This window comes from Manacus candei, unplaced genomic scaffold, assembly GCF_025592945.1.
Source record: "Manacus candei isolate 608988 ecotype Guabito, Panama unplaced genomic scaffold, ASM2559294v1 h1tg000011l, whole genome shotgun sequence".
In the NCBI taxonomy this organism is placed as follows: domain Eukaryota; kingdom Metazoa; phylum Chordata; class Aves; order Passeriformes; family Pipridae; genus Manacus; species Manacus candei.
The window spans coordinates 7,997,367-8,009,876 of record NW_026138059.1 but is presented as its reverse complement, the minus strand read 5'-3'; the positions used below and the strand labels follow the sequence as shown (position 1 = coordinate 8,009,876).

Genomic DNA, 12,510 nt, shown 5'->3' with positions numbered 1-12,510 from the left:
AAACTCATAATTAGCACACATTTAATGTGCTTCTCCCTGAATAAATGCAAAATTAAATGCTCATGAAAACTCTTTGGGAGGCAATTTTTCCATGCTTCATTCCCCATACCAGTGTTAATGGAGAAGACCCACTATTTACATTGCATGATTCCTTAACAGTAAGGATGTAGACATCATTTAAACATTTTTCTTTTAAGGGTTAGCTTCAGTTCAATCTAGAGCCTCATCTCATATCCTTTACTACCAATAACTGTTTACTACAAATTAGGTTTCCCATGTAAGTATATGCCTCTAATCCTAGCAAATAAAAACAGCAGAAGAATAAAGACAAACAACTTACATGCATACAGCAAAATATTACAATGTATAAAGAACAGGCCACTGTACACTGAGGAGAAAATACCATATGCACATATGGCATTGCCCATCACCCAATACAGCACTTTGTAGCAGTGCAGAATGGGAGAAGCACTGCACATGTTCCTGCTGCTCCAGCCACTGGTCCGGGGTTCGCCTAAAATGAACAGGTCGGGATTATCCTCTACAGCAGAAACAAAGAAACCAGCCACAGCTACATTAAGCAAAAGCAGGGGGAGCGACCGCCTGCTGAAGGATGTGTTAAATGAGAAGTCCAGACTGGAAGTGGCAATGAACAACATGTTTTCTGTTCTGAGGTCATTTCACCTGCCTCCTTCTCAAAGTTCTACCTCCAAGAACATTTTAGATGATTTTAGTCAAGAGTGTCTCATTATAGAGCCATGAGTAAACGTGACCAACTTCCATCAGTGGAAAGGAAAACAGGAACAATTGTAATGAGAGTGTTTTCTGGAGGAAGGAAGGAGACTGAAAAAGTCTTCCTAGTCTAAAATGGCACTAACGGGGGAAAAAAGATGTCTCTTATAAAGGTCACCAATCAGGGTATCCAAAGTGGAAAAAAAGGCACTCAACACAGAATAGGACAAAAAGGGATTGATACATAGTAAACAGTCCCAAATGCAAGAAGGTAGACATGTTTAAAAAGCAGGCATATGAAATAAATTAGAAAAAAGGTAGTTAGGTCCAACCTGTGAGAAGGAAACAGTTATAGGAGGACGACTTTATATGAATTCAGGACACACAAGCCCTGGGTATTTGATTTGATCAAAATGAATATAAAATATATGTATGATGCACACAACTATTCTACAGAAATATGGATATACAAGTTGAATACAGTATCAAGAGATAATCCCCTATTTATTAACACTTAATCAAACCTTTATAACTGTAGAGCACGGTAACTAAACAGCTATTTCCAAATCATTTCAGGCAAATCGCTTACTCTAAGTCCATGTGCTACGGAAGAAGAGGAGGAAGCAGCAGCAGATGGCTGTCTTCCCTCAGCAAAGGGCTAATCCATGCTGTGTATGTCATGCAAATAATAAATAACCTAAACTCAAAGTGCAATATAGTTAAAGAAGGTGAGATTTACCAAATGTTTCGCCTCAATATGTGACAGAACATTAATGAACACTGCAGAGAAACTCCTGGTAGATTATAATTACTGAAAGGTCTGTGCCGCACATATAAAGCATGAGTTTTTCCAGTATTTTCAAGATCTATGAAGAGAACCACGAAAGCAAACCATGGAAATCAAACTAGATGTTCCTCAAGCCATCCTTCTTCTTGGCACAGCACCACAAGTCTTAACACTGACTCGAAATGTCACAAAGAAACTTAATATTCAGGAAACTGAAATTTTAGGAAAAAAAAAGTAGTCTAGACAACACTTTTGAATACACTGATAGGTCCAATCTTCTCCAAGAACCACCTAATAAATATTACCTTCCATTTACCCTTTTCCTTTTTAGTTGAAATTTAACCTACAGGCCTCCAACTAGTAATCAGCGGCTAGAAACAGGTCCATAAAACTTGCAGTACATAACTGAAAATCAAAAAAAAATACCAAGAATTAACTATCATTTCTAAAGTATTTTTTTATCAGCTAGATAATAAATAGAAATTTTTATGCAAAAGATTTTGAAAAGAACTGAGACTGGTTTTAAGTATTGTTCCCTTTTGATATAATTTTAAATTACCCCTACTAGAATATATCTAAATATAATGAGATTATGATGGATACCTTACACAGCAGGTGTCTGAATACAGAAACCAAAGAAGTCCTTTCCACTCCCAGGTGTGAAATTTACAGCAATATCTGACTGATGTTGCATTATCCTTGTTCAGTTTCAGATCAGATTTGTAATTTTGTTTACAAAAATCTGCTGTGTTATTCCACATTTTTTTCTTTAAAACTCTCTTATAACTGTGAAATGGTCTGTAAAGCTTGCATAATAACCTTCTATTCCATATTTTTTCTGACAAATTACAGCAGACCACATTCTTATGGTTTCAACTTTTTCTGCTAGTAGATGGGTCAGGTGGTCCCAAAATTACATCAAACAACACTGTAGTTGGTAAAACATGGAGTGAATGTATTAACATTTCTTTGCCCTGCATCTGTTCAAAAAGCAGTGGGAAAATGTCATATACACACAGCCATAAAGCAGTGAACTTGTGAATACACAATGGACAAATCTAACTTTCTTTTGAATAACACAAAAGAAGGGGAAACAAACTCCTGTAATAACCTCTGCAGTACTGCAGCTCTCCTTGTCTTGTCTTAGGCAACAGAAAAGAATAGTTACACAAGCACCCTGTAACATAATGAATTCTTAACCTTAACAAACAATAAATTACTTGCACTTACGCCAAATCAGTTGAGTGAAGACTGAAGTGCAACATCAAATTTATATTCCATAAAAAGATTGAAATGCTAAGTATTTTACCTTTGTACAATGAAAGTTTTAAATGAGGGCAGGTAGGAAGAAACATTGTCAAACCATCTTCCCTCTTAACACAGCACCACAACCTTAAGACAAGGCCTTGAAATGACATTTTAACTTCTTAAAACTGGAACATTAGTTTCTTGCACAATCAGATTTCCAGATTAAAAACTCTAAAACAACTAAATAAGCACTATTTGGAAGACTGAGGGAGGTCAAAGCATATGCTTGCATGTTTGTATATATACCTAGAGAAATCCCCCTGACACTTGATGCGACCCAGGCTCCTATAACATTTTAGTGGTTTGAAAATTGAAGTACAGGTTGGTGCAGAATTTCATATGCATAATTTTGTACCATTCCATGCCTGTTTCACTTCACTGGGACTAGTGCTGAGGGATGAAATTAATTGCACATCAGGAAGGGATAACATTAAAAGCCAACACGCACAAAACATTGACACTTGGCACAGACATCATCCTCTGCTTTTAGCTGGATTTGATGATGCTCAGGGAAAGTGATAGACCACTTTCCAGCTGTTGAATGACCATCCATTATGAACAACTGTATGTGCATTGCAAATATTCCAATTTTAATTTTAAACTAAGGATAAATGCTGGAATTAGTTACATGGCTGAAACATGTAGAACAAAGACTTCGTTCAGAGCACTACTAATTTCTCCTTTGACTTTTTATGTACTTATCTACAGTTCTGACAGTTTCCCAGATGTGTGAAACTAAAACGGAATTGCCACAGCCACCCAAAGAAGTAATTTTAGATATGATTGGCCTTAAGGTAGGCTTAATTTCCCTTTATGTATGGAACTTTTAAAACATTTTCTCCCTTGTAAAAGAGAGGGCAAATGTAAGTGTTGAGTGAAACTGTCACTCTTATGACAGATGAAGTAAAGCTTTTTCTGGGTCACAATTCCTCTTAATCAAATAACCACTGACTACAAACCTACAGAAACACAAACAAAAGCACTAACTCTCACTACATTGAAATCAAAGTCTTACAACAAACTTCTCACAGCCATATGACAAGTTTACTAACAGTATGCAGTATCTGTGGCATTACCCACATAGCTTTATTTCCCAAGTGATCATATTAAAATTTGAAAATCCAGTGCTACTAGGTAATTTCACTACCACCTCTGTAGTGTCATTGCTTATCTAGAATGCCTACAGGCAAAGAGAAACTCCAGGTTTCTCCATTTTTTACTATATTCACATTACACTACTGCACATATGCATATAAAATGACGTTTTTATCTACCAGCTCTCATTCCTTTAAAATGTTGAGACCAATATGAAAGTAATATTTAAATGACAATGCCAGTTATTCTGCAAAAGAAAGAAAAACAAGCTAAACACAGTGTCTCCATATCATGCTTCTATGCCTTCCTTAGAACTATTAACATAGTTGGAAACCACTATGCATCCCCACTTCATACTGAAACCAGAATTTTTATTAGTTACAGCACCAATGCAGAAGAGAATAGATAAGTTTAAGCTAGATTCTGTTGCAGTCTTATCACTGAATGTATTAGGAAAAATGTTATTGGGTTAAACTAAGCACTATTGAACTTTCAGAGAGAATAAGTGAAAGGTTTGCAGAAGGGTGTCCCATTGTATTCCTCAAGCGCTGTTCACATAAAATGATCCAGGAATGAGACAACAAACTGTTGAATCATTGTCACATTTGTTCCTCCTCATTCAAGAGGAATTCCTTGTCTAAGTCATCATGCAACTTCAGTATACCTTTTGTTAGGTATTGCTAAGAGTGGAGTTCAATGTACTGTTCCAACAGCAACAACCCCCTGCTAAGCACCATTTCCACAAATCCATCAATACTATCTCCTGGGCAGAGGATACCATCTGCTAGAGTGACTGTACATGTATACCTGGTTCTGTTGCAATGATCCAGGCTTACAACCAAGCAAAACAGAATTTAAAGAATAAACAAGTAATCCTACACTTTGACGGTACTGAACTAGGAACTAACTACACATGATGCTCTTAGCAATAAGGGTACAGTAACCAACTGTAGGAAACAAACTTTGGTGAGTTCAGCCAAAGCCTAAGAGAGAGAATCATGGCTGCAGAGCATGAGGTCATCTTTAGATGCCTCCCTTACAAGTTGAGCAAGTGAGAAAACCCGCTGCATGCAGAGTGTACAATTTGCAAAGGGTCACAATTTGGTCAAATCAATACCAATTTTCACTGCAGCATTCAGAAGGACTTCTCAATGAGGACTATTTCCATGACAATTTTCAGCTTTCTACTACCACCTGGTTCCAACACAGGAAAAAAACCAGAGAAGTTGTAGACAGGTGGAACATCCTGTTTATCTTCCTCCAAACACTGCCCCCCTTGGAGAATTGCTCCAACTTAAAGTCATAGCCTCTGAGAAGGAAATAAGTGTGGGAAATATATCTGTCTGAAAGGTAAACATAAAAGGAAGTTACTAATGAGAGTTTAAAAAGAAACACGTATGCTATGTTAACTACAAGTACTCGTTAGTCCTTTACAGAGTTACGTGGCACACCACCCATCAATTCACTTGCACTGTTGCTGCTGGAGCACAGTAGCCAGCAGACATTCCTTAACAACTATACAATTATCTCTGGACTAGATGCAAAAAGAAAAAATGTGGATATAAGAACACAGACTGCTGACTTCAGATGCAATACATTTGTTCAGGACATTGCAAGTCATTCCTGCCATTGGGGAAAATTACAATTTTTTTATGAATTTGCAGTTTTTTAAGCTAGAAGGGATGGTCTATGCACTTCACACAACCCTTGATTTTACATCAGCAATTTCTACAGTTGAAGACTTACATAATAAAAGAAGTGAGCTCTGTCATGTTTAAAGAGAAGAACCTAAAATTTCAAGTAATTCAGAATTATTATAAACATTCCTTCAGAAAATGCCACAGACTGCAAAACTACAAAGAATGCAACTGAACATCAGGTGTCAAAATCTGTTCATACAGACTCCTTAATTTATCCTCTCTAATAAATAACAGTTTTAAAAAGGACTTAACATGCAACATACTAAGTAAACATACTAAGAAACCAGCTGATATCTAGTTGACTTACATAATAAATCAGAATAGATGAACAAGACACAGTCTAGTTTCTCATCAGAGAGAGTAAGTGTTCTCACTTAGACCTCTATTTGTTTTTATATTATTAAGAACAAAATGTCATACTTATTATGTTGGAACTGTGATTTTCCAATTAAAAAAAACCCAGTAATTTCATATTCTCATGCTTTATTCAAATGCTCCCTCCTCAAATATGTTTTTTGTAAGGAACCTAGAGAAAGAAACTATTCTACTTAAAAGTTTAGTGGTTTGAGTTTTAACAACAACAACACCCAAAACAAAAACAAAAGGCAAAAAGACCCACCTGAAACTACTTTGGAGACACTTTCGTCAAATATTACTAAAACAAATAGAAATACGAAACATCCAAAAAGAATATATGGAATATAAAAAGTAAACCCTCAACAGAAGTATGGATACTAACCAACACTGCAGTTTCAGCAAACAAGAGGTCTGAGTACATGCAGAAACACACCAACTCTGTTTGCTTTCCTCTTTCAGCTGTGGATTGACGCACATCCAGAACTTGTTAAAAGTCAGTAAGTATTATGGCTTATCCGTGTTCTGCCTGCCAACAGTTCACTCACTGGAGTCACTTCTCCAAAAGTGAATCTATTATCTTTTGCAGGCAGTAAATGTACATGTTATAAAAAATAAAGGAGAAACTTTATTTAAGAGGACTGGTTAAAAACAGTATCAACCTTTGTTATGTGATATGGAAGTTTAAAACAGTATTCTAAGAAGTTAACTCCCCTCTTAAACAAGTTGTTAAGTAGATGTTACAATAACATAAGGAGAGAAGTGTAAGAATAGAGTTAAATGGACACACAGGAAGCTCTACCACCTGCCCTTTCCACCCATCCACTCTCATCCAGTATACTCAAGTGGATCTAGATCCCAATTATAAGGTCCACATCAGCCAACGTTACAGTTCACTACTGTTCAATCATCCACCTTTCATTCTTCTGGTGCCACTTGCTGAAAAAAACTCACCATACCACTGCAGTCCTGACCTGACAGATGCTTACATCAGACCAGATCTAGGTCTGCTTAGTCCTCCACAATCATATCATTTTACAAAGCATTTTAATCTTTGTGTTCAATCATTCCTTATGGTCTTTCTTAATTAAACACCTATGATAAATCATCCTTGATTGTTTTTCCTTCTCTCAAAATTCAAGCCAATTATTGCTAGTCTCCCACTCTCTTTTTGAGTAATTCCAAAAGATGTTTTATACATACACTAGTAATTCAGTATTTTAAAATTAATTCTCTATCACCAATAGCTATACACATCTGACTGCACTATCTACAGGAACAATGTTTTCATTTTATTTTCTGCTGCCATTCTACTTCATTCCCCTGTGTTTAACCTTGAAACCTGAATGACAATGCTTCCTACATCACTGCCTGCAGACATTCACACTGAAGCTGAAGGAGCTGAAGTATCAGTGCCTGACAGGGTTTGCTCTTTGATCAGCTTAGGTGGTGCAAAGCCAGCTGGCTGCAGTTATTCTGTTGCCCAGGGAACAACAACTGAAGTGTATTCTTCCAAAATCTGCACAAGAGGCCCTTCTGCAGCACTGCCACAGCAGCTCGTGCTGAGCAAGGCTGAAGTGGTGAAGCTGCTATAGCTACAGCCCAGCTGGTGCCCATTAATGCTCTCGGTACGACAGCAACAAGCTCATGTTCAGAACCCTCCTTCTTTCCATTGACAAACATTTATCACTCTTCCTTATAAATCAATGTAAACATCCTTCTCGGAGTTTAATAAAATGAAGAAAAAACAAATTACTCAGATATGCATATTATTTTTTAAAAAAGAATAACCTTGTAGCCTTTTCAGTCACTTCATAAAAAGATAAACTGTATTCTATTTATCTGACGACATGTCCTTCACAGGCAAAAGGAGAGGGAAACAATGCATGATTCTTTTTCTGGGTTAATAATTTCATCTTTTGTCCTAAAAGCCTGTGTGGTCTTTGATTTTACATTTTTCTGAAATATATGGGGTGAGATATATGTAAGAATAAAGAGTTATAGGTGGTTTAACTTTTCTTTCCATTGCTTAAATACACTTTTTTAGCTACGAAAAGACAGCCTTTGATTTTCAAAAAAAACCCCACAGAAATACAGCAGTTCACTTTTTATCCTGATAGAAGTATGTTTTCATTGGAGATGAAAGTAGAAATTATTAGTAGAAAAACAGTAACATGCAACAGTCCACATATATTCAGCACAGGACATCTTGCGTGCTTGGCTGTTGCCTCATATTACTCCAACCTGTGGAAAGTACTGCATAAGCTGCAGCGTTCCTGTTATCATGCAGACCACAGACAACCATAAATTCACATTTACTGCACACCAATACAACACAGATACAGGCTTAAGTCTCTAGACAACAGCCTCTCATGTTTGCATTGTATATACAGATACCTAAGGGGTTTTAAAAACCTCACCAGCTACACACTAACACAGATAGAATGTTCTAAAGATGTGTGAAGGTGTGGGGTATGACATGGAGAGATGGTTAAACCCATCATTTTCCATGGAAGAACAGAAGACATAATGTGCAGACAGCAGGTAGTTAAATTGGACAAGGCATATATTGCTTTTTTTTTTAATAATTTGATGCTTCTTATGCTATCCCAAGGTGATTTGAGACAACACTCCAGCACAGACCTTTTTTGATTATATACTCTGCAGATATACATCTGTTTGAGGGAGTTCAAAATTTACTGAGTGCCCTTCTGGAACTGTGACATATGAGGACAGCCCAAGCAAAGAACTGCAACCATCACTATACTGATGAGCTGAATACTGCTCTTCAGGCAGAATTTGGCTGCTCAGCAGCACCAACAGGCATGCTTTCTTTTGGACACTTCACATGACCAGATCTCATAACTCACAGCAATGACTTATGGATATATCCCTCTATGTATTTTAACACAGCAGAAAAGAATGGAGAAACCAGCACTGTGTGCTTTGGTTTGTTTGCAATGATCTTTCCGGTATTGTTACCACCAGCAAACCATAATGCAACAGTGGGAGACATACAAGCAGTAAGGCAATGGCTGGCCATATAAAAGTCATTTGTGAGATTAAACTTTCTGCTGAGGAGAGCTGCAATAAAAGTTAATGAACCATATTTACATGTTGGCTTCCATCATCACTAAGATGAGTGAAGCTGAACAGCATTGTCCATATTGATACTTTTACACACACAAAAGGACTCTCATGAAGGCACCTCATTTTCATCACCAAAGCCATGGCAGCTGTCAGTGAAGTCAGGTGAGATGACACCAATGCACTAAGGTTCCCACTTGATGTTTCATAAGGTATTAAAACACTACACTCCTTAACAAGTTAATGGGAACTGCAGATCACTTATCTCGCCATTGAATCAGGCACCTTAATAGAGAGAGGCATAGTCAAGGTTTTATCTAAATAACCTTAAGCATCCCCATTCTATTCTATTCTATAGGAGTTCCAAAGACAAAGAGAATGACAGTTCATAGAAATCTATCTCAAGCAGGACAAATGCCACTACATCCAACACGAGCAGATTACATGGTTGCCTCAAGCTTGATGGACCAAGTTCTAAACACTAATTTGATTCCAAAATAAGTTCATTACCCCTCATACCACCCTTTCGCAGTCTCCCCTTGTACTTCTCCTCAAGAGAAACCCAGATGTGTGGCCACAAACTTTCTTCCAGCAAAAACTTGGGATTCAAAGCTTAGATCTCAGAATCACAATCTGCTTATATCTTCAAGTTGTCTAGCCAATTTGGGTAGCTAGAGTCCAGATGTGTTTACACATGAAGTAAAAGTAATTCATGGAAGAAAATAATTATAAACAAGTGTTAGCTAGATGCACTATTTTGAGATACATGCAATATTCTGTTCATTAAGTCAGCTACAAATGCTACAATTTAACAGAAAAGCTACTTTTACTAATACAAGAACAATGTATCTAGTTGTTTGGGTTTCTTCTTAGTTGAATTTCACTTACCTGACATCTCAAGATATCAACAAGCAAAATATTATACAAAATATAAAATATTATATATTTTAAATTATAAAAGTATATAAAATATAATATATAAATTATTAATATTGAATTGTCTTTGAATGGTCATGGTCATGGAGAGAGGTTCCTGAGGACTTTGAGAAAGTAAATGGCATTCCTATATTTAAGATGAGCAAGAAGAAGGATCTATACTAAGGTCGAAAACTATCACCTAAAATTAGGGAAAAAAAACTCAAAATATGATAGTCCTCAAAACATTTTAATGCAGTTTCATGTGAGGACATGGAGATAATAGAATATACTACAATTTGATGTCATCAGATAACCAGACTAACTCCAGATTTGCTACTTTAGCAAAAAAATTATCAATTAGCTAAATATTTAAGATATGGTTAGTACTTGAATTCTGATGTTGATATAAGCTAGCAAGAGGAAAAAAATAAAAAAGAAAGAAAGAAGAAAAAAAATCTTTACCACTCTCTTAAGAGTAAGCAAGATCACACTCCTTCAGCCTTTTAAGCTTTCCAAGAAAGACTGGATATGGGGAAGCTAAAGCAGGCTATCTTTCCATGGTAGAAAGCAGGCCACAGAAAAAGGAATGCAAAAAACGGTGAGACTGCAAAACATATTTACTGGAAGGAACTTGCATAGTATACTTAGTTTCACTTGCATGACTCTGGAATAACTCTGAAGTCTAATACAAACCAGAAAAAAGCCAGGCTCTAACTTTAACCTATTTAGCAAACTAGTTGGATAAGAATGCCTAAACACATACTGTAAGACTTTATGTGCATCTGCAAAATGCTTTTTACTGCAACAATAGCATTGACTGGAGATGATGAAATAACACATTTTCTTTGTTTATTATACCAGTTCAGTTCAATATTTGAAAATCGAGTTAAAAAGCTATTTGAAATTAGAGACAGAAAACCACTTCTTTTGTTCTAAGCCAAACAAAAAACAAAACAAAACAAAAAAACCCACAAAAAACCCCAAAGAAAAACCCCCAAAACAAACAAACACAAAATAAAACAAAAAAACCCAAACCCAAACAAAAAAAGGGGGAGGAGAATGAAACCTTCTAACATTGAAGTATAGAGCAGCCTGATAATTCAAGGAATTATCTTCAGTGACAGTTCTAATTCAAAAGCATTTTTCCACTTTCTGTATTTAAAGCAATCTTTTCAATATCATGACCATCCTGTAATACTTGCATTTCAGTAATTTTCTCTCCTCCCTCTTCTTTATGACATTAGTTCTACTTTGCTTCGTACTACAAATGTTACAATTATCCTGATAATCGCTGTCCAATAGAGATGAAATCCTAAATCAAGGGATAACAAGGATCTGTGTTTCAAGTTAATTATATTACATATGGTCACCCAGTTCTTACACTTTTCACTGTGTCTGCTCTCACATGTTGGCTGAGATACTACTGAGTTTGACTCCTGCAGCAGTCTTACATATGAATAAGATTATAGCAGAGACTATGATACGACAGCTATGTCACCTGTCATTTGGACAGAACTCACTACACACCTAGGCACAGAGGCCTTCAAATTTGAACAGAAATTAACATGGAACAACTTCTCAAACTGCTTACCACTTGTGTAGTATTTTGTTTTAATCACATGGATCAGAAAGTCAACTATTTCACTGAAAAACTTACTGAAAGTTACTTGCAAAGGAACACTACAAATCACATGTAACAGCTAGAATTCCTAGAAAAAGAACAGGTACAAGCTAAGAACATTAGGAGAACACCAAGCACATTTATTTCTTCCCTCAAACTATGGGAATAAACTTTCTTCTGTACATCCCACCACTGCTGCTGAGAAGAGCAATGGGGAAGATTAAGAGAAGCATTCAACTTCCCTCCCGGTTTTAATGACTCACAGCCATACCAATGATTTCCCTACACGGAGTGTTTCTACTACAGCAGAGGAAAAGTGTCACCTGCTGTCTTCAATACTAAGCAGTTGAAGCATCACCAGCAGCATTATTTCCAGGATCCTTACTGATGAATTTTCTCTGTAGAAAGGCACCAGAGAGCCATAACTCATAGCAGATTTAATGTTTTGAAATAACAGATTTTAAATGCAAACTTTATTTTACTTTTCAACAAAATTAAGCACCAGTTTTGTGTTTGCATGCCTATGTGTCCTGGATCTACAAACCCAAGCTATTTACATAGAGTCTTCATAACTGCTGCACCAGGGCACCTATCTTATTTGGAAAAATAAAACTGAAAAATGAGATGTGTGAGTGCATACGTGCCTGCCTGCACGAGGAAAGTTGCAGATAACAGCCTTCTCCATAAGCACTTCCTTTTGCCCTCTGGTGGCTTTCTATGTCCCTACACATAAGGGAAGCCCAGACTATTTTTGTCAGAGTTTCAAAATCCATTTACACTAGGAAAATAAATCTGTGTCCCCATATATTTCCATGGATTTGAATAAGATATTGAAGTCTTAAAGAGAAGCAGGGGTAAGCACAAACACAAAAGATAACAGCAACATAGAAAATTATTATGCTTGATAG

At 36.5% G+C, this 12,510-nt stretch overlaps 1 protein-coding gene across 1 annotated transcript in view; it reads right to left on the bottom strand.

The window, feature by feature from the left end:
* EIPR1 (EARP complex and GARP complex interacting protein 1) overlaps positions 1-12,510 on the bottom strand; it is a 74,999-nt gene that overhangs the window by 38,000 nt on the left and 24,489 nt on the right. The gene's annotated exons all lie outside the window — the stretch shown is intronic.